Below are 26212 nucleotides of genomic sequence, written 5' to 3'. Positions count from 1 at the left end.
TGAAAGTTAGCCTGGTCTGTAACATGAGACACTGTCTAAAAAACAGAAAGAAAGAAAGATTAAAAAAGAAAAGCACCTTAGCAAGAACGCCCTTGAATACATGAGGAGATCTGTTTTACACATGGAATTTTCCTTAGATAGGTGCAGAGACCATATCACAGAAGGAAAGGCAGAGTCGGAGCCAAAGAAGTGTATTTCATAATGGAAGTATGAGGAAGTACCCTCTAATTGCTTCTATTTTTTACGTAAATAATGAGCAGGTCATTGAAGTCATAATAAAAAGAATTAGAGTAGAATCAAAGATGAAATGTTGTAGGTTTGAGGAGGAAGGCAGGACACTAATTGAAGACTGACAGGAAAGCGATAAGACAGAGCCATTAAAGGACCCTCTTGAGGCTGATAATCAGAATGAAAGCAGCTGTGCCAGCAAGTCTGTACTTCTCTCCAGCAGGTTCCACAACTGAAGAACATGAAATGGGCAGAAGCTTAGATTTAACTAGTGTATTAGTCAGCTTTCCCATTGCTGGGAACACAATGCTTGACACTTACAATTTAAGAGAGGAAAAGTTTAATTCCGTTCAGAATTTAGGATATTCCATTCATATTCGCTAGCTCCATGACAGAAACACCATGGCAGAGTAAAGCTGCTTAGTTATGTGCTGGGACACAGAGCAGGACGAAAGGACAGAGGCAAGAAACCAGATCTAGTGCCTGACATCATGCCTCCATGACCCACTCAACCACATCAGAAGAGTGCTTGCTACATTAATCCAGTCAAGTTGACCAGTAGTCAAAGCCAGAAACAAATAAATTCAGTGGGAAGAAAGACAAGAAAACTGGGATGAACACAAGGTAATGATTATTATATTGCACTGTTGAGTCTTAATTGAACAAAGAGGTAAATTAGAACATGAAGAGGTGAAGTGTAAATATACAGTGAGTTTTAGGCGTTCGTCCTGGGGATGGAAAGTGATTAGAATGTGTGAAGATACGGGAAATGCTGGGGGTGTGCTGTCTGGGACTGTCGTGAGGAGGGTGCGGCTGTTGTTAGTGACATGGGCTAGGGTGTGACTGTAACAGTAGGTGACTGATGTGGGGAAGGAGCACAGAGGGAGCAGATGCCTAGAGCCCAAGCGTGTAGATTATTGCAAATTTCTTTTCAATTATATGGAAATCACCAAGAATTAAGAGAATTGTAGTGGAAAGGGGAACAGAAGGTCCAGAAAGAAAATATCTAAGGAATTATAGGAATAACTATACAGACTGATGATTGACACACATGTGGACTGACCAAAGGCTGAGCCCTAAGCAAACATGTCTGGTGAGAAGGAAAAGAGGATGATTTGTGCCTGGCTGTGCGAAGACCTAGGTTTCATTCAGAATAGAGAGATAAAGATAATTTAGGGAAGACCACAGGGATATAGAAAATTTTGCTGATGACATTGTGTTCCAGAGGATGAAATGGAAGACTTCGTGGTGGGGAAAGTGAGTCTGAATCATGGAAGGGCTAGTCAGAGCTATATGGGGATGTGTTTCACAATCATGAGTGATGATTGCAGCTTCTTTTGCTGACCGAGTTAGCATAGCTGTATTTTCAATTCAAGAAAATTTCCAAGATAACTTACTGAATTTTGAGTCAACAGTAAATGTGAGAACTTGGGTTGTACACATGCTACAGCAGTTTTAGTAAGTTGCTAATATGACCAGTAGGTGGAGCTGTTGGTCAAAGATAGTTTGGTTGCAGTTTGCTAAAATGGCACAGAAGAGGAGGTAAAGTGTCTTCCATTTGGTAAAATATAAGATGCTAGTAGATTTAGGAGATCTTACTTTCTAAATGAATCATTCTTGTACAAAATTAAAGTTTGACAGGACAAGCAAACAAGCACTAATTCTCAGAAAGCACTGAAACCGTTTTAAAAATTTGAGCACAGAGACTAATTATGGAATTGTACATCTTGGAAATGTACACTTTTTTGGACTAAAAGTGGGGAAAAAAGAGAATAATAAATTTAAACCACATATTACAGTGATATATGTGAACCCATGTTTATAGCAGCATAATTTGTAATAGCCAGATCTTGGAAACAACCTAAATGCCCATCAACTGAGGAAAGGATAAAAAAGATGTGATATTTTTATATAATGGAGTAGTATTCAGCTATAAAGAAGAGTCACACTGAGGCTTTGACAGGTAAATGGATGCAACTTGAGACCATACTCATAAGTGAAATAAATCAAATTCACATGTAAATACCATGTTGTCTCCCTAGTGTAAGAAACTGAAAGAGTAAATAAGATAGAAAATCTTCAATAAATGTTGTAGGAGGGTAAGAAACCGCTCAAAGGGGAAAAGATAACTCAGGGAAAAGGAGAAAAGAAGGAAAGGAAAAGAAAAAAGTTATAACTTTGTATATACACACTTAAGATAGCTAAGATGATTGTGCTACTAATTTTATTAGTTCTTGGAACAAAAGAGTTAAAATTCATAGGATTAGATCAATTTTGCATGTTTATATCTGGTAATCTGAGTAACTCTTTTAAAGATAACTATGCAAAATACCAATCTTATTTATGTTACTAACATCTTATTTTGAAAGCCTATATTGTCACTGTTTCGAGCTATATAATTGTTATTTATTTGTCTCTTTTGTTATTGTTTTTCTTGTAATTTGTTTTGTTTTGTTTTCCCTTTAATGCAAAAAGGTAATGCAGAGTGCACACATAGAGGCTTTTACGTGCCTAGAACTTTTCCTAAAGAGTTTACAAGAATTGATTTTATTATTGTGATGGCATATACTTTGAAGAAAACTAGACATTATGGTAGCCATTGCTGATTTCCTATCATCTTGTTGTGAAGTCTAGTAATGCTTACTTTTAGATTTTCGGAATTCTTTCCCAACATTCACTATTTCAATAATTATGTAAGGTTCCAATTCTCTGGAATAATTCATTCCTGCTTGAAGTTTCTGGATCTTTATGATCTGTGCACACTGCTTCTAACATTTTCATTGCAATGATTCAAAAAAGCAGTTTATATAACCAATATGGCCTTACTGTCTAGAAATCTCTTGTGCAGCATCACATGCCCAACTATTTGACATTTTCATTGGATACTTTTATAGCAGGTATCTCTCTCTCTCTCTCTCTCTCTCTCTCTCTTTTTGTCTTTTTCCTTTTTATCAGTTCCAGGGATCAAACTCACGACTCACTGCTTGCAAGGCAGGCGCTTATGCCACTGAGCTAAATCCCCAACCCTATAGCAGGTATCATAATCCATATTAAAAGCAGGGTGGTACATTCCTGTAATTCTGGCATTCTGGAAGCCTGAGGAAGAAAAACTACCAGTGCAAGCCCAGCCTGGACAACTTAGTAACTTAAGGAAAACCTGTTTTAAAATAAAAATAAGAAGGTTTGGGGATGTAACTAAGTGGAAGAGCCTGAGTTTGATTCCAAAAATTTTTTTAAAAATGAGTATTGATAGCCCCTCCTAAGTTGCCTCTCCTACAGCCTTCACTAACACAGGTTAAGCCATTTTCTCCCAGCTGTTACCCAGGCCAATAGCATTGGTCACATCTTGGCACCTTTATTTTTCTAACAACCACCTTCAAGTTGTTAGTGCTACAAAACCTGACAGTCTGTCTTTAAAATATGTCTAGGATGAGACTAGTTCTTAACCTGCTATGCCATTTCTTTGGCTCAAGGCACTCATTTCTAGTCTGGGTAACTGTGAAATCTTCCCTTTCTTCTGTTCTTACTCTCTACTCTTATTCTTAGCAAAGGAACCAAAGTTATCCCTGAAAAACTTGAGGCAAATGATGTCATTTACCACTTACCCTCTTCCAAAGGCTTTTCCCATCTGACTCATGGTATAAGAAACAACTCTGTTACTCTCACCTGTGAAATTCAAGATGATCCGGTCCTATCATCTCTTATATCTATCTTCATGACCTTCTCCTCTTCCCCTCAGTTTCTCTGTAACAGGCACACTGACTTCCTTACCTGTCTGAGACCATTCTATTTAAGACACCAAGGTTGTTGCTTCCTCATTTTGTTAGCTCTTTCATTTCCTTAAAAAAAACCCTTCCTGTTGAAACATTCCCTGACCATCTCATTTAAAATTTCTTCCACTCTTCATATTTTATATATTTCCTCCTTACCTTTTCTTTTTAGCACTTAATATTATTTTAGCACTTAATATTAATGTTATTTTGCATGCTATGTCTTTTATTTATTTGTGTTTTCTTTTAGTTTTAGGAAAATAAGGTCTCACTAAGTTGCTTGGGCTAGCCTTGAACTCACAAGCCTCCTGCATCGGCCTCCCTAGTGCTGAGATTTCAGGTGCATCCCATTATACCCAGATTACCAGTTTACATTTTAATTCAGTCTCCCATTCTAGAAATTCAAGAGGAAAAGAGATTATCTGTTATGTTTATTATGATATCCTTGCAAACATATCTGGCACATCCTTTGTACTTAATATCTATTTGATATTCATAAATGTTAATACAGATAATTCCTGTCAGAAAAGATGCTAGACTTTGGTGAAAGCCTCACTAAATCAAGTGAATAAAAGCATCTCTGGTATGTGCAGCATTAGATCTATTTACATCAAAAGAAAAAATGCCTAGTAAGACCATAGGTTTGTGGGACATACAGTGATGAAAACAGAAAGTCATGTTTTTTATGTAGTGAAATATTAGGGTGAAACTAGAACTTTTATTCTGGTGGGAGGAGCTAACAGCAAGAAAATGAAAGTATAATGTGTTAGGTGGTGATAAAGTGCTGTGAAAAAGAAAACTGTAGGTAAAAGGAAGGCTAGAAATGGTGAAGATATTTAATGTTGGACTGAAAACCAGTGTCATGGTTTATGTCACCGGCCCCCAAGCAATCATGGACACAACCAAATCTACCATTTGTGATTGGTTCATTGTCTAGTGCTCGGATTGGTGATATGAGGGCCACACCCACCCAGGGGTGGAGCCAGTGTGCAATGTAATGGTGGGAAGAAGGTGTGTCTTTCTCTTTTGCCCTCTTGGTTTTTTCCATTTGTGCCCACCATGAATGGCTGCCCCTAGCCATGGCACCCTGCCTTGCAGCCAACTGAGGATGGACTAAAATGTTCAAGAACTGAAAGAAATAAATCTTTCCTGACTTCATTTTGGGAATCAGGTATTTTGTCTCAACAATGAGAGAAAATTAACTAAGACAACTAGCAAAGGCCTCTCAGAAAAGGAGATACTTGAACAGAGATTGAACGAAGTAAAGAAGGAAGCCACGTGATATTTATGAGGGAGAAAGATTTGGAATGTTCCAGAGAGATAAAATTGCCAGTACAAAGGCCCTGAGGCAAGAGTGTGACTGGAGTGATTGTCACAATACCTGGGAATGCTAGGAAAGCCAGAGCAGAGTGAGCCTGGGGGATTGGGGGTCAGGAGGGTAGGAAGGGAGTTAAGGGGTATCTAAGGCTGAGATGAGTTGGGCTCTTGTAGGTCAGGTCAAGGCTTTTGGGTTATAGTTAGAGTTAGCTAGGGAACTACTGCAGGATTTTCAGGAGGAGAATATGCTCTGATTTATAGTTGCAAAGGCTCACTAAGGCATCTACATGAAGGTTGGCTAAGAGAGTCAAGGGAAGCTTAGTGAGGCCAGTGAGGAAGCCAGTGGCTAACATCAAGCAGGGTTCATGGTATAGGTGAAGCAGTACTATATAATAAGTCTTTGCAGATATTTAGAAGGAAAAGCTAACAGAATTTGAGATTAGGTATGGAATAATAGAAGGGATTTCAGAAAACACCAACATTTTTGGCCTGACTAGCTATGAGACTGGCATTGCCCCTTTGCAAGGTTTTGGTGGATAGAGAAGAGCTGAAATCAAGAAATTGTCATTTTTCAGATGTTAGGTTTGAAGTTCTATTAAATCTCCAAGTAAAGAGTTGCAGTGTTCAGGGGAGTCCAGAGGTCACAATGGGGACTGAGATACTGAGTTGGGAAGCCTCAGTGGATGCTATTTAAAGTCATGGAGTTGGGGGGCTGGGGATTTAGTTCAGTGGCATAAGCACCTGCCTTGCAAGCAGGCAGTCATGAGTTCGATCCCTGGTACCGATAAAAAGGAAAAAGACAAAAATAAATAAATAAATAAATAAATAAATAAAATAAAGTCATGGAGTTGGATGAAGCTTGGAGAGTGAACATAGTAGAAAAGATACCCGAAAGCTGTAAGACAAGGAATCACTAAAAGGGATTTAGAGAGTCTGGAAAATGAGGAATCCAATGGGCTAAGTGAATAAAGTGTTTCAAGAAGGAGGAGGGAGTGATTATCTGCAATCAGATCAGCTGTCAGGTAAGGAGAGGACTGAGAAACGTGGAGATCATCAGTGACCTTGACAAGAGTAACTTCATACATGGTGAGACCATAAGCCTGATCAAAGTAGGAACAGGAAATGATGGGAGAGAATGAAGTGGAGACAGTGAAAAGAAATAAGAATTTTGCTGTACAGAGGGAAAGGAATGATTCAGTACAGAAGAGAAAAGGCAATGGTATGGAAGGAGGGACCCTTGGTAGAATGAGGTCCTTGAATGAAGAAGGGAATAATCAACGTGGAATTGGGGATTGGCTTTGAATTGGCCAACTTTTTCCCATTTTGGAGACATAGCACTGTACCCAGAACTCACACCTTAGAGGAAGAAAGGCTTAATCTGGCTCATCAGGCAGAATATCCAGTCAATGGTTGGTTGATTCCAAGACAGAAATATGGCAGAAAGGCATGCCAGAAGGGCATAGTGAGAAGCTTGGCAAAGCTGTTTAGCTCATGGTTGCTGGAAAGTAAAATAGAGGAATAGTGCCAGGGAGAAAGGGACCAAGTATTGATCCCAAGGTCACAACTCCATGACCCACCGAGGCACATCCAGATTGTGTTCCATAAAGCCCCCAGGCACATCTCAAAGTCACCTCCTTCATGGCCTTAGATAGGATAAATATAAATAAAGCATAAGAATAAGTACAGAAAGCATGAGCATCATTGCAGGTAATTTTGTAGATTTATTTGTGAGGAAAATAGAAAATAAGTTCTAATTGTTTCTATTTTTTCCATGAAATAAGAATTGAGGTCATCAAATGAGAGTGGAGGGAGGAGAAGGGAAGAAAAAAAGAATGAGGTAAGAAAATATGATCTAGAAGGGGGAACACAAGTGACTAGATGAGGGAAGTGAGGTTTGTTACACAGCAGTCCCAAGTGAATATTGAGATTAGACATAATGAGTTTACAGCAAGACCAGCAGGAAAAGGAAAGGCTGGATTTAACTACGTATAAACTTCTCCATGTAATCACTGCTTAAGACGGTAAAGTAAGAGAGTGGGGGTATGTGTAAGGAAGAACTTTACTGGTAGATAACTGAGTCTAAAGTGTGTCCAGAGGAAAGTAAGGAAAAGCAATGGCAATGGCATAGTCTAGATAGATGTAGGTGAAACTTGGTAGCTCAAGTAGTGTCAAGAGCAAGCTTCGGGGAGAGAGATCGTCAATGCCTGAGAATTCACACTGATGGAAGGATTGTCTCAGAGATACTGAGATGAATGGAGAGGTTGACAAGGAGCTCAGAAAGGAAATCTCTAAGGACTGATGGAGAGTGATGCAAAAGGCTGCTGCTCATAAACTTAGTGAGGAGTAATTTGTGGAACTGACGGAGACATGAATTTCAAAGCAGTTGGTAAGTTTAGGGAAGAAGAGACATCATGGTTAGTAATGAAAAGGAAGGGCACAGAGAACAGGTATCACTTCTGCAACCATTAGCTAGAGACAAAAACAGCCACCACGTACCACAGTACAGGGAAGTAGTGTCCTCAAGTGGAGAGCTGGGTTACACATGGCAGATACAGGAGATTCTGTGAATAACAAATATAGGTTCCAGATGGAACAAAGGAAGAGTCCTTGGATGTAAGGGCAGAAGGACTGGGTCATATTGTTATGGGATTAACAGCCATTTGGAGATATGTTGAGTGGAGAGTTGTGAACTGCTTGGGGTCTTGGCCATCTTAAGGTGGATGAGGTATATAGGGATTATTTCTGTTAGATTGTTGGACAGACAGTGGGTACTGGGTTTGGGGTGGGTCAGAACTAGTTTCCAGAGCAGTCAAAGCACTGTGGTTCTTGGGTAAGTCTGTCTAACGATTGTCTTGCTGCTCATATGAATATGGTGGCACCTGAACTCAGGGCCTTTCACAGGATCAGTTTATCCAATGGGGCTTGAATTAGTCACAGGCAGAGGGAAGTCCTAGGGTCTTCCATCAGTAGGACAAACTAATTTTCTCTATTTAAAAAGAGTGAAGTAACAAATGTTCCCCCTAAAGTTTTCTAATACATCACTATTGAGTACACATATATCACTCTGCACACCTGGGAGGGAGGACCATATTAATCCCTTTTTAGTCAGAAAAAGTGTGGTCCACAAGTACCCCATTAAAGAAAATGTAAAATAAAAAATCACACTTATGATCCTTGTTTTCATTGGCATGAAATTTGAGGGGGAAATAATTCTAAGGTGTGTAAATTAGTTAGCTTTCCTGCTGCTGAGGCAAAATACTGGACACTTACAATTGAAAGGAGAAGAGGTTTAATTTAGCTCGTAGTTTTGAGAGATTCAGTCCATGGTATGCTGGCTCTAAGGTAGACACATCATGGTGGAAGGGCGTGGAGGAAAGATTACCAGAAAGAAAGAGTCCAGGGACAAGATATAGACCCGAAGATCATATCTCTATGACCCTCTCAGATGCTTACAGAAGGTTGCTTTACTAATTAAGGCCAATCAACTTGGCAATCAGAATTAATTCTCATGATGTCTTTGTAACCTGTCACTGAGAGGGTGATCACTTTCCTTCACGAAGGTCCACAGAGCTCACCTTTGGGGTGGCCTGGAAGCATGTGTCCTGATGCAGGAAGGTGATTTGTGTTGCCAAGTGACCTCCCCATATGGTACTGATGCCAATAAAATCATCTGGTGGTTTTCATTTATTGCTTCTGCAAAGAAAATGTTAATGATAAATTGAGGAATTTAAGGTAGTGAATACATTTTTCTCAGGGAGAGTGACAAGAAGGAGGAGAAATAAAGGCAAGCATTTGAGGGTAAAGGAGAAGGGGTGATACTTCTCTCTCTCTTTCCAAATCAGAAACTGCTTCAACCTTCCTTTTCCCTCATGAGTCAGAAAAATAAAATGATACAAAACCCAGTCTATTTCAATGCCTTAAGGCATGACTGCAGCTGAACCATTAGGGGATGCAAATTGAATCCTCTCTGACAAAACTTCAATGTATAACATACTGTTTGAGCCATGTGCAAAAACTGTCCATTCATAAACGGTCTTTCCCTCTGAACATCTCTGGGCAGGCTCTGCTTGAGCAGGGAGGAAAGTCTGACTTACAGGATTGTTAAAAATGAAGTAATACTGAATTTTCTTTCTTACATTAATAGACCATATAGTGAGGTTGAAATCAGTTTTAGTCACTGAATTTTTAAAAATGAGACGTTTCATTAACTTGATAGTTTGTGAAAAGCAGTGCTAGTGATAGGAAAATTGTGTTTCTGACCTCATTGTTCAGGAGGCTGGAATTAAACTATTCTTGGGCAAAATTTACCTGCCAAATGCAAATGAAGAGATAGAATTCAGGCGTTCATTTCCTGTAAATTCCTATAGCTACTTAAAAAACTAATGGCAATGGTGTGGTGGTTCCTCAAAAAGTTAAAAAGAGATTTATCAAGTGATACATTAATTCTGCTAAAAGACAAAAGCAAAGTCTCAGAGATATTGTGAGATTTGTATAGTGGTGTTCATAAACAATTATTCACGATAGCCAAAAGATGAAATCAACCCGATGTCCATCAACAAGTTAATGGACAAGCAAAATGTGGTCAATATTAGTATTAAAGACAATGACATTCTGACCCATGCTGCAATATGACATGTGCTAAGCAATGCCAATCACATAGGACAAACAGGATTCCATTTATATGAAATACTTAGAGTGGTCAAATTAAAAGACAGAAACTAGAATGATGTTACCAGAGACTGAGAAGAGTGAAGTAAGGAGTTGGTGTTTAACAGGCATAGCATTTCAGTTTGATGAAAACAGTTAGGGGGTGGTTAGTGATAATGGTTGAACACTAATATGAATATGCTTAATAACACTGAGCTGGATGCTTAAAAGGTTAAGATGGTAAATTTCATTATGCATATTTTACTACAATTTTTTAAAAAGATAATGGTTCTCTGTTACTGTTGCAAAATTTCTACGACACTAAGATTAATAAAAGTCCATCTTGGACATGAGTGGTGGAGAGTTCAGTCCATGGTCAATTGGCACATTACTTTTGGACCTGTGGTGAGGCAGATCGTCACAATGGGAGCATGTGGCAGAGGAAGCTGTTCCCCTCATGGCTTCTAGGAAGTGAAAAGGGAGAGAGAAGAAGATGCTGGCATTCCACTAGGGATCTCCTTCAAGGGCATGTCCCAGTGATCTGAAGACTTCCGATAGGTCCCACTTCTTAAAGGTATCATCATTTTCCAATAACTCATGAGCTAGGGACGAAACCTTTAACTCCTTGGGAGGTCCTTATCCAGATTGTGGCAGGCACTACAGATTATCCTGCTTTAGCCATTTTACATAAATCAAACCATGCATCTTTTTTGACTGAATTCTTTCAATCACCGTGCTGCTTTCAAGGTCCATTCATGTTGAAGCATGTTTCAGAATTTCCTTCTTTTTTAAGGTTAAATAATATTCTGTTGTACAGATACAGCACATCTTCCCAGGGGCTAATGAGGGCTGACTGCTAACAGACACAAGTTTTCTTTTTAGAGCAGTGAAAATATCCTAAAATTAGTTCCCTGTGACAGTTGCACAGCTTGTGAATATACTAAAGAACCACTGAGTTATATACTGAAATATATATTTCAAAAATTGTGAATTATATTTTGGTAAAGCTGTTATTTTAAAAACTTTTAAAAAGAAAGCACTAATGGAATCTTAGATTTATTAACAAATTACTGTGTCCATAACTAATGTAGTGAAAGGGAACACATTCAAAATCAGAGGATATGGGCTCAAGTATTGACTCTGGCACATGTGAGTGTGATTTAGGTCATTATTAACTTCTTTGAATCTCCTACTTATGATGTGGAGATGGCACAGAAAGATTCAGCTATTCTATGCCCCTTCTCTCACATTCTGTGATTTGTCGTGTCTCCAACTGCCTTTGAGTATGTAAGCAACGGCGGCAGGCGAATCTGGAGCGGCTGTCAAGCTGCAGTTTCATTGCAATGATCACCATGCCCACAAAGTCTTTTGTTTCCGTTCAAAAGCTACCTTGCCTACTTCCCTTCACATCGATATAACTGAAGCTAAGCAGGCCTCAAAGAGACTCCAGTCACTTACCAAAGGAACACAAATGTGCCAGCCGGAACTGGAGAGGAAGGGTAGGACTTCTTTATATGCATATGAGAGGAAAATGCCATTACTGACTTTTGCAGAAATTTTTTCTTTTTCCTCACCCCGATCTATACTCTGAAATACTTCACTTTCTTGATTTTGGAGGTTTTGCAGTTTTATTTCTCAGATCACAACAGGTTTGGAAGTGTCTATCATTTGTCTAATCATCCCCTTATTCTGTAGTACCAATTGGTGTTTCCTCTGTTCCACCTTTCCAGTGACAGAGGGAAAAAGTTCCACAAAGTGCCTTTTAACTAATTCTCCAATTTCCTAATCAACATTTTCTCATCAACAGCTTTTATATACTATTCATATTAGGAAAAAGCATCAGTGAAAGAAAACAATTTTTCTACTCTCTGAATTTTTTTCTTCTTCTTTGTAGTGCCAGAGTGAACTTGAGGCTTTTCAAACATTAGGTAAGTGCTGAAAACACCACAACCCTCTGTAAACTTTCTCATAGGCAATGACAAGGCATTTGCAGTTTGGCTAACTCAGGAGAAAGAGACTCAGAGCATGTGTCCAGGTGATAAACTTCTGTTAGGCATGTTGACTGTCTAGATGATGTACTGAATAAAAAGTCCTGATGTAAGATGGAGCTACACTTTGATGCCAAGGAGCTAATAATTCACTTATTAAACTGTAAAGATGGGAGCTGTGATTATTGCTATGAGTTGATAAGATATTTAGCGTTCCTAGCATTATAGAAAGTAAGAGGGTAAAAAAATAGGAATATTCACTAGCAGGTTCATATTTTTTGGGTGGGAGAAATTTACTGAGAGCAGAAAAGGGAATATGCTAGAAAAGAAAACTCAGAAGTTTTAGACATTTTAACAGGAAAAACTTGGAGTGTGTTGAGGACACCTCAAACTTTCTGGGATCAGCTCCTAAGGATACTTATCTCTATGATGAACTCCTTAAAATACTATTTTGAGAAGTTCTGCCCATCCAGGAATATGCAGAAGTGAATAATATTTCAATACATTTCTAAAATCCAAACACTTGGGCTCTGGCCTCCCTGGTGGTTGATGTTATCATGTTCCAACCAAAGAAAAAATACCTACTCTACTTAACAAAGGAATCTTTCATTTTAAGCTCTCTGGAAAAGTTTAAAACAGAGAAATATTATTTCCTTAGAAGGTCTAATAAATAATTCAGACCAGGTATAAACTGCAATGAAAAAAACTTTTTTCCTGTTCAGTGAGCTGCAGCTGTCCATCCATAACGGAATATAGTTGGTCTTTAGCTATTTCACACCTAATCATGGTGCTTTCTGGAAGTTACCTCTGATTTTCTTTTCTTTTTTTCATTTTGTAGTACTGTGGTACTGAACCAGGGCTTTGTGTATGCAAATGTTTTACCAATGAAGGACATCTCCAACCAATGGCCTCTGATTTTCTTTTCACTCTCTAACTTTGTGGTTCTGGCCTTGACTCTAAGGATGAACATACACCCTAAATCAGGCCAATAAAAGCAGTATACCTTGCTAAGAATAGTGATTGGTTCAATAAGGAGCTCATGACCTAAGTGAAAACAATTAGAGACAAGAAGTCACCTCCACTTGAAGACTATTGGGTTTAATGTTGACAATCACAGGATCTGATTGCTCCTTTCTCTGCCTAGATGTTGTCCTTGTCCAGAATCAAGTCCCTTAGATATCTTCACTTTGGCTGCCCCATGCCAAGGGGAGGTAAAATGCAGAATTGGTTTGGAATTGGCAAGTGGTCTCGCCCTTGACTCTGGGGGAGTGACATTGGTGTCTACTGGTTTGTTTTCTGCTACTGCCAATCGTTTTACTCACTTTCTTGTAGCTGGAATGCAATACCCAGCACCTACAACTTGAAGGAGGAGAGGCTTATTTTGGCTCATATTTTAGAAGTTTCAAACTTTGGATGGTGGGCAGTATGGTGGAAGGGTCTGGGGGAGGAAGAAAGCTGCTCATATTATGGTATCCAAAAAACAGAAAGATACTTGAGAATCTAAGAAAGATCCGGGAAGAAAGGCAGCAGACACTTCCAGGCTATGCTCCCAGTAACTCATCTCTTCCAATCAGATACCATCTCCTAACATAAAGTCAACATAAACTCTCATAATCCAATCATCTTCCAAAAGCTCCCACTTTTGAGTGTGTGAGCCTTTTTGGGGTACATATAGATATAAACCATGTTATGGCTTGTGTCTAAATGTCCCACTACAGTCTCATAGGGTCATTGGTGGCTAGATCTAGAGTGTGTGACACTGGAATTACGTCATGGTGCAATGCTAGGTTCAATAGCACCTAGATTAAAGATGTGAGTGCTACCTACTCTAAGTAGCCTGAGTAAGGTATAAGGGACAGAAAGAACCTTGGTCATCCCTCTTGCTTACTTTGCTAACTTCTGCCTGCCATGAACTGTTTCTCCTCTGAAATACCTGCTGTGTGCCACCCTGCCTTGGAGCCACCCAATTACAGTCTGAAACTTTTGCAAACTATGAGCAAAATAAACCTTTCCCCTTTTAACTTTGTCTGTCAGCTATTTTGTCTCAGCAATGAGAGAAAAGTAACCAAAACAAACTATAACACCATTAGAGGTAGCTGGGATTTAATCTTGCTTTGAAGTCTTGGGATCAAATGTAAGGCATATGCCTCAGTTCCCCACCCTAATGGAAAGGGAACTGCTGCCCTGGTTGCGGTCATTCACCTATGGAGAGTTACTGGTGGTGGCTGTGGCAGAACTATTAATTCTCTTGTGTTTTGGTGTTTGGACAGAGAAAACCCTCAAGAAAAGAAATGGATTTGGAAGTTGGTCTTGTGTGTAGTACAATGGGTGGGGCATTGACAATGTTTGCTACAATAAATAGTGATCTTATGTAATATCATCTGGACAGTTAATAACTGATTTCATTTCATAGTAAACACTCAGTAATTGGAAGTTACTGATAGTATTTATTTACTCAACAAATGTTTTCTCTACTATGTGCTATGGTAGTAGGTTCTGGGAATAAAACAGTAAGTCAGGCAGAGACAATCCCTATATTTCAAGAAGCTGACAAGGTATGATAGACACAAGCAAGTGAGGAAAAAATTATGTGCTGAGGATAAGGAAACTGGATAAGGGTTTTGGGGTAACAAAATGAGAAAAACTTAAATTAGACTGCGTTTCCCTAACACTCTCCCCAGTTCTTGTAGCTTTCATTTCAACAACAGTCATAACAACAGCAACAATAACAATAACACAGAGATAGAAGAGAAGCTGAGATTTTTACCGTACATTGTTATGTGTTGTTGAATGTCATATTATGCATACATATTATTATACAAAAAGTAAAAATCTTGGGGTTAGAGTAAAAATCTGTAGGTCGGTGCAGGGCACTTGTCTAGTGTATACAAATCCTGGATTCAATCTCCAGCCTCCACCTTTCAAACAATAACAGCTAAAAAACAACATAATTCCATTTTAGAAGAGATAATCTGGTAAGCACCAACACAATGAATCATATTTTATCTGCAGTAGTGATATAAGTTATTGTCTATAAAGTGTGGCTAAGGAGATTTGGGAACACAAGTGCATTTTTTCAGGAAGTAGGTGGAGGTTACCCAAGGGCATGACTGGAATGTAATATCATGTGGAAGGTTAACCCTAACATATCGCCCCTGATATATTAGGTGATACTACCATCCAGGTATAGCAGCAGGAAGCTTGGAGAGCAGGAGGTCAGAGATTAAGTGTCTGCAGCTGTGTCTCTAGGGAAAGGGAGAAAGAGGCTGCACAATCTAGTCACACAGACACTGAATACTGCTGGGAGGACTTTGCAGCATGCTCAGCAGGCAACTATTAGATTAATTTTATTTGAAATATGGTAGCCTATCACAAGGTAATAGCACCAGCCATGAAGAATTTCCCTGGCTTCACACTCACTAAATAGTCTCTATATCTGATTAATCAGATATCTATTAATCAGATTAATAAATTTTTTGTATGGTGATCAAACTCATGACCTTGTTCTTGCCAGGCAGGCACTTGCACCACTGAGGTAAACCCCTGTCCCTCAGATTAATAAATTTTTAATCTGACTTTCTGTGCAGATTTCTAAGGCAGAGTAGTCTCCTCTCCTCTCTCTTCCTTTCTGGCTTCTTGGATAATCGCACAGCTCTTCTCTGATTGGTTAGTGTGACTCAAGAACCCAAGAAACCTCATAATTTCTTTGAGATAGGTGGAGAAATACTGAATTTCTGGACTTAGGCAGGCACAGAATTTGAAGCACAGTGGCTATTCCCAGGTAGCATCCTGTGAGGCTCTAGACCACATTTTGTGATCATGGTGTCTCCCTGGTCAGGTATCTAAGTCATATTTCTATTTCACTTTCACTACAGTGTGAAGACATGCTTGGCTGCAATGAAGTGAGGACTCAACTCAGAGCCCTCTCACAACTCAGTGGGGACCACAGCTCATACTGGCAACATCCACGTATCTACCCCAGGATGTAGTAAATGTTAAAGGTTTACTGCATTCGCTTCAAATAGGTATTTTGTTCTTTTAGGAAATAATACACTCTGCAGTGACCTTTGTACCTTTCTAGGGTCACACTCTTCTTTCTTTCCAGAAGTTACGTTATCCAAGTTTATTTTGCTTTCCAGTGCTGGTATGGTACCAAGGGCTTTGCATATGCTAGGCAAGCACTGTACCACTTGCCTCCTCATTTGAGGTCAATGATACGTGTTATTTTCACTTATGTTTTTATATTTTAACTATGTATGTTTTAATTTCTAAATGATATATAATTTTATAAATTTTTAAGTTTTAGAGCACTACAAGTCTTTCTATGTTATTCTACCACTTGTTTGGTTGTTTGCTCAGTATCATGTTTCCTGTACTAAGCTTTGCAGTTGCATGTGATAGACCCTACATTTAGTATTTTAATATGTACATCCAACTTTAAGTATTTCCAGTCGTCTCAAGCCACTCACTGTCTCTCTCCTCCTTGACAAGACAAAAACTCTGTCTTTCTTAACCTGCAAAATGCCTCACATATGTTTTAGAACAGTCTCGAATTTAGTTCCGATTTAATAATACACACTGCTTTTATTATTAGTGTTGCCAATGTATACGTTCACTGTTATTACATCCCTATATTTATCCTGGATCTTGTTGAATCATGTCCTTAAAAAATTGTTTTATTTTTTATTTTATTTATTTTAATGAGAATAAAACAAAAGAGGACAGAACAAAGTAAATCAGAACAGAACAATGTAAGCAACACAGCACTTCACAACAAGACAATTGGATATTAACAGTAGCTACCATAATGTCTCTTTTCTTTGAAATAGTTCATCATACCTTCACACATAATAATATCAAACATAACAAAATAGTATAAAACCATTCAAGAGAATGAAAGTATTACAGGACATTCAAAACCAAAATAACAGAAAATGAACAATGGCTACTATAGTATCTCATTTTCCATAAAAAATTGTTTATACTATCACACATATTAAAATCCAGTAAAACACAGTATGATAGAACCAATGGAAACAGAAGAACAAAAGCATGGTAGGACTTTAAAGCAAGATGATATTAAATCAGCAAGGCTGCCATAATGTCTTGTTTTCTTCAAAGTAGCTGCTCATACACACATAATAAAATCAAACAAAACAGAATAAAACCATTCCAACCAATAAATGAAAACATTATAAGACTTCAAAGCAATGTAGTGGGGAATCATGATTACCATAAAATCTTATGTACTCTTACCATTTCTTACACTAGGGAGACTATACAGTATTTATAACTGTGAGTTTGATTCATTTCACTTATGAATATGGCCTCAAGTTGCATCCACTTATATATAAATATCTCAATGGGATCATTCTTTTTTAAATTTTTATTTAAAGAGAAAAAACAGAAAAAGGGTAGAAATAACATATAATTTCAAAAAAAAAATAAGAAATCACTAGTTGATAAATTATATATTGTCCTCTTAGACATAGTTGTTCAAGTTACAAAAGTAAAGCATACAAAGTGGACATTCAAACAGCGAGACTGCAAACAGATCTGTTCAACGATCCAACAAAAACTTAGTAATATGGTTATCAATCCTATACACTTAAACATACATGCAGTTATATCCTTTAGATATAACTTTCTTTTCCTCTCACTTTTACAATAGCATTTACACATTTAGGGTTTTATTACTCCTAAATTTCTTAATATTTTACACTAGAGACACAATGTGATATTTATAAATATGATTCTTATTTATTTCACTAATGAGGATAGTCTCAAATTGTCTCCATTTACCTATGAAGGCCTCAAGATTATCCTTTTTATAGCTGAGTAATATTCCATTGTGTAAAAATACCACATCTTTTTCATCCACTCTGCTGTTGATGCACATTTTGCTAGTTTCCAAGACTTAGCAATTATGAATAGTGCTACTATGAACACGGGTATACATATATCACTATGATATGAACTTTCCAGTTTTTCTGGGAAAATACCCAGGAGGGAAATAGCTGGATTGAATGGAACTTCCAATCCTAGTCTTCTGAGAATTCTCCATACTGATTTCCATAGTGGTTGCACCAGTCTACACTCCCACCAACAGTGGAGCAGTGTTCCTTTTCCCCTGCAGCCTCACCAACATTTGTTATCAGTTGATTTCTTGATGGCAGCTATTCTTTCTAGAGTGAGATGAAATCTCAATGCTGTTTTAATTTGCATTTCTCCAATGACCAGTGATGGTGAACATTTCTTTATGTATTTATTCATCATTTATGTATCTTCACCCAAGAACTGCGTGTTCATCTCAGATGCCCATTTTTTGGAGAGGGTCTTTGAATTTTCAATTCTTTGTATGTTCTGGATATAAGTCCTTTGTTTGAGTGGTTGCTGGCTAAAATTCTTTACCATTCTGTGGGTTTTCTTTTCACTATGTTGGTGATTTCTTTTGAAGCAGAAACTTTTCAATAATATGAGATCCCAGTTGCTGATTCTTTGAAGTGTTTCCCATGTGGTTTGTGTTCTGTTCATGAATTCTCTGTCTACCCCTATGTCTCCAAGATTTCTACCTACCTTGTCTTCAGTAGATTTAGTGTTTCTGTTTTAATATTTAGGCCCTTGATCCATTTAGGTGTTAGTTTTGTGCATGGTGATAGGCATGGATCTAGTTTCAGTCTTCAGTATGTGGAGAGCCAATTTTTCCAACACCATTTGTTAAAGAGGCTCTCCTTCCAGTGAACATATTTAGCTCCTTTGTCAAATATCAGGTGACTGAGTACCTTTGTAGTTGTGCTTGCATCTTCTAATCTGTTCCATTGCTCCTCAGGTCTATTTCTTTGCCAGTACCATGCTGATTTTATCACTGTAGCTTTGTAGTATAGTTTTAAGTCAGGAATTGAGATGCCTCCTGTCTTGCCCTTTGTTACCCAAAATTGCCATTGCTATTCTAGGTTTCTTTTGTTTCCAAATGAATTTTAAGAGTGATTTCTCTAGATCTATGAAGTATGTTAATGGTATTTTGATTGGGATTGCATTAAATCTGTATAACAGTTTTGGGAATATGGCCATTTTTCACAATGCTGGTTCTTCTTAGCCAAGAGAAAGGAATATCCTTCCATTTTCTAATATCCTCTTCAATCTCCTTTTTTAGTGTGGCATAATTTTCAGCATTCATTTTACATTCTTAGTTAGGTTGATTCCTAAGTATTTCATTTTTTTAGATGCTATGGTGAAATGTGATATTTCCATAATTTCTCTCTTGGTGAGATTTTTTGTTTTTTGAGCATTGACTTTGTATCCAGCTACACTGTTGAGTTTATTACCTCTAGTAGTCTTTTTAATGGAGTTTTTTGGATCGTCTATCTGCAAATAGTGATCATTTAACTTCTTCCTTTCCTATCTTGATTCCTTTTATTTCTCTCTATTTTCTGATTGCTTTGGCTAGTGTTTCCAAAATTATAATGAATAGGAGTGGTGATACCGGACATCCTTGTCTTGTTCCTGATTTTAAAGTGAAAGTTTTCAGTTTTTGTCCATTTAGTATAATGTTGGCTGTTGGTTTGTCATAGATAGCCTTTGTAAGATTGAGGTAGACATGGTGTATTCCAAGTTTCTGAAGTATTTTTATCACAAACATGTGTTGAACTAATGTGATCATTCTCTATAGCTGAATAGTACTCCATTGTATAAAAATACCACATCATTTTTATCCATTCCTCAGTTGATGGGCACTTAGGTTGTTTCCAAGATCTGGCTATTACAGATTGTGCTGCTATAAACATGAGTACACATATCACTGTGGTATGATGTTTTCAGTTCTTCTGGGAATATGCCCAGAAGTGGAATAGCTGGCTTGAATGGGACTTCCAATCCTACCTTTTTGAGGAATCTGCAGACTGACCTCCACAGTGGTTGGACCCACCAGTCTACACTCCCACCAAAAGTGCAGAAGAATTCCTTTTTCCCCTGTAGCCTCTCCAGTTTTTGTTGTTGGTAGTTTTCTTTATCCTGGCCATGCTTTCTAGAGTGAGATGGAATCTCAGTGTGGTTTTAATTTGCATTTCCCTAATGACCAATGATGCTGAACATTTTTTCATGTATTTATTTGCCATTTTATTTCTTCATCTGAGAATTGTGTATTCAACTCAGAAGCCCATTTTTGGATTAGGTTTTGAATTTCAGGGGTCTGATTTTTTTAAATTCTTTATGTGTTCTAGACAGAAGTCCTTTGTCTGAGAGACAGTTACAAAATTGTTTTAAATAAGAGTGAAGTTAGGATGCCTCCCAGACTGCCAATACACATGACATTTTTCAAAAATTGGGGTTATATTATAAATGTAGTTTTAAAACTTGCTCTTATTGCTTACTGATAAATATCGTTCTATAGTTTCATTTCAAAAATCCATTTAATGCTCTAATTTAATCCATTGACTCATATTGATGAATATCTAAATTGTCTCCAAATATTTGCTAAACAGAAATAATTACAGCAAAAGCTTTATGTATTTCATTGCCTCCTGACTGGTGAAATTACCGATCATGACATTTCAGAGTCCAAGTTAAACACATCTCAAATTCTGACGTATTGCTAAGCTGCCCTCAATGGGGAAGAATTTTATACACCCTCCAACAGTATGTTTTCTGGCTTTCCCAACACTGCACCTCTTTCTAAAATTTTAACCCACTTTTCTTTGATAATTAGTAAGGCTGCAAGGCCACGCTGACCTCTCTGTTCACAGACAGCCTTCTCAGTTGAGAATTTTAAAATATGTTCTTCCTCCTGAATTTCTACACAACTTTCAGACTTCCTCTAAGTGCCTCTCATAGAAGACTGTCTTGTCCCTTGGTTAGCTGGGGGCCCCTATTTCAGCATCCCAGGTCACCTTCCCTTCATCTAATTCATGCACCATCTAATTTTGACATAACAATCTGTGTGTCATTTAGCTCATTTAATTTTTTTGCTTGCTTGTGAGGCCATGTGGGGAGGAACCTTGTCTCTTATTCAAAATGATGTCTTAGCCCTTGGGTCAAGTGCTGCAAAAATCCCTTTTGGTGAATGATTGAATGATGTATGCCATTGCCATATAATATTTTGTTTCATACCATGTTAAAGAATGGTCAGATAGCTCCAGTTTTTAGTATTAAGTCTTTGCACATGTAGCTTGTTTCTGAGATTGCAACAAGAATAAAAAATGGATTGTTTTAATGCCTACACAATTCTGTTTTACCTAACAAGTTACTGATGTGCAATTTGAAAATAGGCATTTGTTATGCACAGGGTGTAGCTCATTGATAAAGTTTGTGCTTAGCATGAGGTAGGCTGCTTATTTGATCCTCTGAATCAATTGTACCAGTAATAGTAATATAGCATGTGCTGGGCATTGGGAACACAAAGCTGAACAAGATGTGATTTTGTCCTTAAGAAAGGTCCCCATTTAGGACAAAGAAACAGATTTGTAAGATATAAATAAAATAATAGTATTGAAATTGGTGGAGGGTACAGAGGTGACATGAAGATTCCAACCAGAGGGAAGTGACTCTCAACTCTTCTGAAAGACAAATGAAAGCTTTTTCTTCCTGCAGAAAGACAGACAGACAGTAGTACTGGCATCACGCTCCAGTGATAGGTGAGGGCAGGTTATACAATGAGAAAGAAGATGAGACAAATAAAAGCCCAGACATTGGTGAGCTAAGTGGGCCACAATTAGCAGTTTGGCCTTTGTTCTTTAGGTTACAGTGACATGTGTTTCACTAGAAAAGTGATATAATGATTTTTTAAAAATAGGAAATATTCTGTTTAAAGCAAACACCTACAAGATGTGCTGCCACACTGACTACCTTTGTAATCCTCTTTTCTTCAAACATTTTCCATGCAATCTATTACAAAAAGTGTTGTCGACCTTATGAGACTCCAGTTCCCTTTGTCATATAAGCAAAAACGATGTGTAAGTCATTATAAAAAGTATAAAAATAAATCACAATAATTTGTATCACCTAGGGTTACAAGAGTCTAAAAAAAATTCTATTAAGCCATGGGTCAGTTCTAAGTGTTTTAACCAAAATTCTTTTACCTTCCACTATGTTGCAATGCATGTATTTCGCTGTAGGAAGCCTTAGAGTGTGGAACAATAAAATAGATACATTCCATATCCAAAAACTGGGGTCTAAGTTAAAGTTATGCCCCCCCAGCACAGAAATGCTTCTTTCAACATCCCCTTTATGTCACTTTTTGCCTCTATATGACTATTTGCATCAGTCTTTCCCTGGAGTCGAGTCCCTGCCTTCGCCTCCCACTCCCAATGTCTGAATTCCCGGGCCAGCCTCTGGCTGCCTCTGTCCCCTCTATCTGTCCCTGTGCTTCCTCTTGTCCACTGTATGCTGCACTCATTTTTCACGCAACCCCAACCCTCTTCTACATCAGCTCCAAGGTAGAAAAATTCTTGGTTTAAGAGTTCTCTGACTTAGAGGAAATTAGGTTCTGGACTGAGGAAAAATTCTAAGTTCTGTTACTTCTTGGGTTTGGAGACAATCCAGGGGATTAGGTGAACTCTGATTACTTAGAAAGACTAGGGATCTACATTCATGACAAGTAGAAGGTTTTAGTTTTTGGAAGTAAGGCCGAGACTTGGTTTTGGCTTGGGTTAAAATCTCAATGCGGCCATCCACAAAGCTATGCAACCTGTAGCCAGTTCCTTATCTCTTTTGGCTTTAGTTAGTGTATCTGTAAAATGGGAGTCATTTATTTACTTCATAGAAATCTGGGAGACTAAAACTCCTATCAGTAAAGCACTGAATATATAGTAGTAGCAACAAATGCCCAGATGTAAAGGTGGGGTTTGAGAATGTTGTTTGTTTATAATTGAGGACCGCCCATGATGAATACCTCACTAATTTTTTATTATTCTTAATATTTAATGACAAAAAATTATTTAATGTTGAACAGACAGTAAGTAGCTCTTACACTCAGCATTTAAAGCCCAGGGTAGTTTTCAATGACAATTAATAAGGAAGTAGTCATGACATGCAAAATAAATAATGTATATAATTATGCAATAGTGGGATATGTTCCTAGAGACACTGAATATTTGTTTCTCTGTCTAAGACAATAAAGAAAGGAAGATGGAAAAATGGAAAAAGAGTCTCCATTTGTACAATTTTCCAATTCTGCACTTTTGTAGATTCAAATATAGAAAAATAACAGTATTTTTAAAAATGTAAACAAATAGCAAGGTGATTTTAGATTGCTGGTTCTTAATGGGATCATTTGCTACATCTTTACTCAGCTTTCTATGTCATGATCTGGCTTCTTACCTTTCTCATATCATAGGATGGCCACACATTTAGCCTGCAACTTTCAGTCTCTAAGAAAAAAAAAATATATATATCTTATAAGGTTTTTGCAATGATTAAAGAGAAATTCATTTTAAGTGTTACTACAGTGCCTGGACTACAGAGGCCCTCAGTAAATACTAGCTATTATTCATTGTAACACATACTGAGATCAGCTATGTTATATGAGATAGTGCTTTGACTTCATTCAGAGCTGGAAAGCAATAGTCCCTAATTGTCTTGCTGCCATCAATCTAAGCCACCATCATTGCTTGTTTGGACCGGAGCCAGTGCCTCCTGATTGGCTTCTTCATACCTACTTATGCCCTTCCTACCCTCTATTCTCCACACAGAAACAAAGTAATCCTGTTAGAAAATAAATCAATATAATTTTTGGGGGAAGAACTGTAATAAAATTGCACTAAAGCATGTCTATTTTTGAGACAAGGTTTAATACATTAATTCTAAACATTTTTAAGTCATTAAGTTCCTATCATAAAACTTCAAAGTCATCTTTATTTATGTTTGTGGGGGAGGGCTTTACTTTACTGGTACAATTTAGATATAGGTAATGATCACATTCATTATAGAGAATTGTTACCTGTACACGGTATAGCTCTCTTCTTTTTGGCCCGTTCCCCTATCCTCCCTTTAATCTCTCTTCTCCTTATTTATAAAAGCTTTGTTTCTACTTTTTTGTCTAAACTCTTCCTTCCCTCCTGCCTTCTTCCTTGTTTCCCTTCCCATTTAAATGTTTTATTACTATTTGCCAATGTCTATTATAAATTTTAGTTCTTATTTACAACTTTTGGTTTCTCACACCAGAGAAAAAATGCAGTATTTAGACATATGTGCCCGGGTCATCAGGCACCCTCCCACTGGTAGCCAGTGCAGATCAGAAGAAACAGTCAGCCACGACCCCATGCATCCACCAGTTGCCACTGGGGACCTTCCTGCCAGTAGCCAGTATAGATCAGGTGAAGAAGCAGCCCTGACCCTGCGTGACCATGGCCATCAAGGAAGCCTCAGTGTAGTTGTGAGGGTCTGGAGAAGCCTGTTCCATGCCCCACTGCCTCCCTGAGAAAGTAAGCTCAGAGAAAACCAGGCACCTGGCCCATTTTCCTACACTTTGAATGGGCAGCCAACGTGGGAAACCCTGGGACCCCACTACCAGCTTCTTGGGAGGAACCTGGGTAAATGTCAGACAAAGGAGCAAAATGCAATCTCAGATCTACAACCCACACAAAACAAGCCCAAGGATATAGCCATGGAAAAAATTGAAATTTGCACACCTAAAATATCTGAAATGATAGCAACTAAAATAGAGAAACAACTTCATGAGGCTGTAAAAGAAATCAGATCAGAAATAGTATCTCAGGTAAAAGGAAAAATGACAACCATAATGAAAGAATTGATCAGTATATCTAAAGACAGATTTGAAAAAAAGAGGAGCATAGGAAAATGATGTGAGCCTTCAATGAACAACATATGAAAGAATCAGAAGGCATGAAACAGATTCAAAGAGATATCTAGGAAATTAAAAACTCCATTGGAAACTGGCAAAACTGCTTGAACACAACTGAAGATAGACTTTCAGACCTTGAAGACAGAATTGTGGCTAGCAATCACAAAAGGAAAAATCACTTAAAAATAATGGGAACCAGGAAATAAAATTCAACAGCTGCAAGATGACATAAAGAAAAATAATTTAAGACTGATAGGTGTCAGCAAAATAGCAGGAGCAACACCCGTGACATAAAAAGACTGTTTACAGAAGTAACAGCAGAACATTTCCCAAGCATGAGAAGAGGTCCTGACATTCAGATAAATGAGGCATATAGAACTTCAACTAACCATAACCAAAATAAATTTTTCCCCAGACATATAATAGTGAAGATCCCAGAAATTCACCAGGAGAACAGAATATTAAAAGCTGTTAGAGAAAAGAAACAGATTACCTACACAGGAAAACCCATCTGAATCATGACAGATTTCTCAACACAAACTGTCAAGTCAAGAAAGATTTGGAGTGAAGTATTCCAAGTCCTGAAATAAAACAACTTTCAACCCAGACTGTACTTGATGTACCCTGCAAAACTATCCTTCAAAATTGATAAAGGAACTATTTCCATGACAAAGAACAACTGAAGAAATTTATGACCACCAAACCAACCCTACCAAGAGTACTAAAGGCTATTCTAGAGAGAGATAAAGATGACCATACTTCCACAAACAACAGCAAACAGGGAGAGCCAAATGGGGCAAGAATTTATTGGAGGGAAAAAGTAGGCAGCCAATGGCAGAGATGAGTCAGTACATGTCAGTTGTAACAATTAATACAGTTGGCCTCAAGTCACTGATAAAAAGAAACACAGGCAGCGTGGATCAACAACCAAGATCCATCAATATACTGTATACAAGAAATACATTTAACTCAAAAGGAAATTCATAGACTGAAAGTCAAAGGAGAGAAAACAATGCTCCATGTGACAGACAATCAGAAAAAAGCAGGAGGAGATTGCCTATCAATTGTGGAACCTATAAGAAAGAGATGACTTTTTTTATACAACGAAAAGCTATTCAGTTATAAAGGAAAGTCTCAAGGTTCTTGTAGGTAAATGAATGCAACTTGAGATCATGTTCATAGGTAAAATGGTTTGGAGTCACATAGGTGAACATTGTGTTGTCTCCCTATTAGAGAAAACTGAAGGAGTTAGCGGGATCCAAAATGTACAGTAGATATTGTGAAAGCAAAATAGGAGGAAACTGACAAAAATGGAAGGAACAACTAGGATGGGGAAAAGGAGAAGAGAAAGACAAAAGGCAAAGGCAAAGACTCTGTGTGTGTGTGTGTGTGTGTGTGTGTGTGTGTGTGTGCAAGACAGATAATTATACTCCTAATCTCTGTTAACCCAACAAAAAGAGTGGTTT

Source organism: Cavia porcellus, unplaced genomic scaffold (genome assembly GCF_034190915.1).
Source record: "Cavia porcellus strain 051 isolate PalLab524CR breed Dunkin Hartley unplaced genomic scaffold, mCavPor4.1 scaffold_14, whole genome shotgun sequence".
NCBI lineage: Eukaryota > Metazoa > Chordata > Mammalia > Rodentia > Caviidae > Cavia > Cavia porcellus.
Note: the sequence above shows the minus strand (reverse complement) of the source record.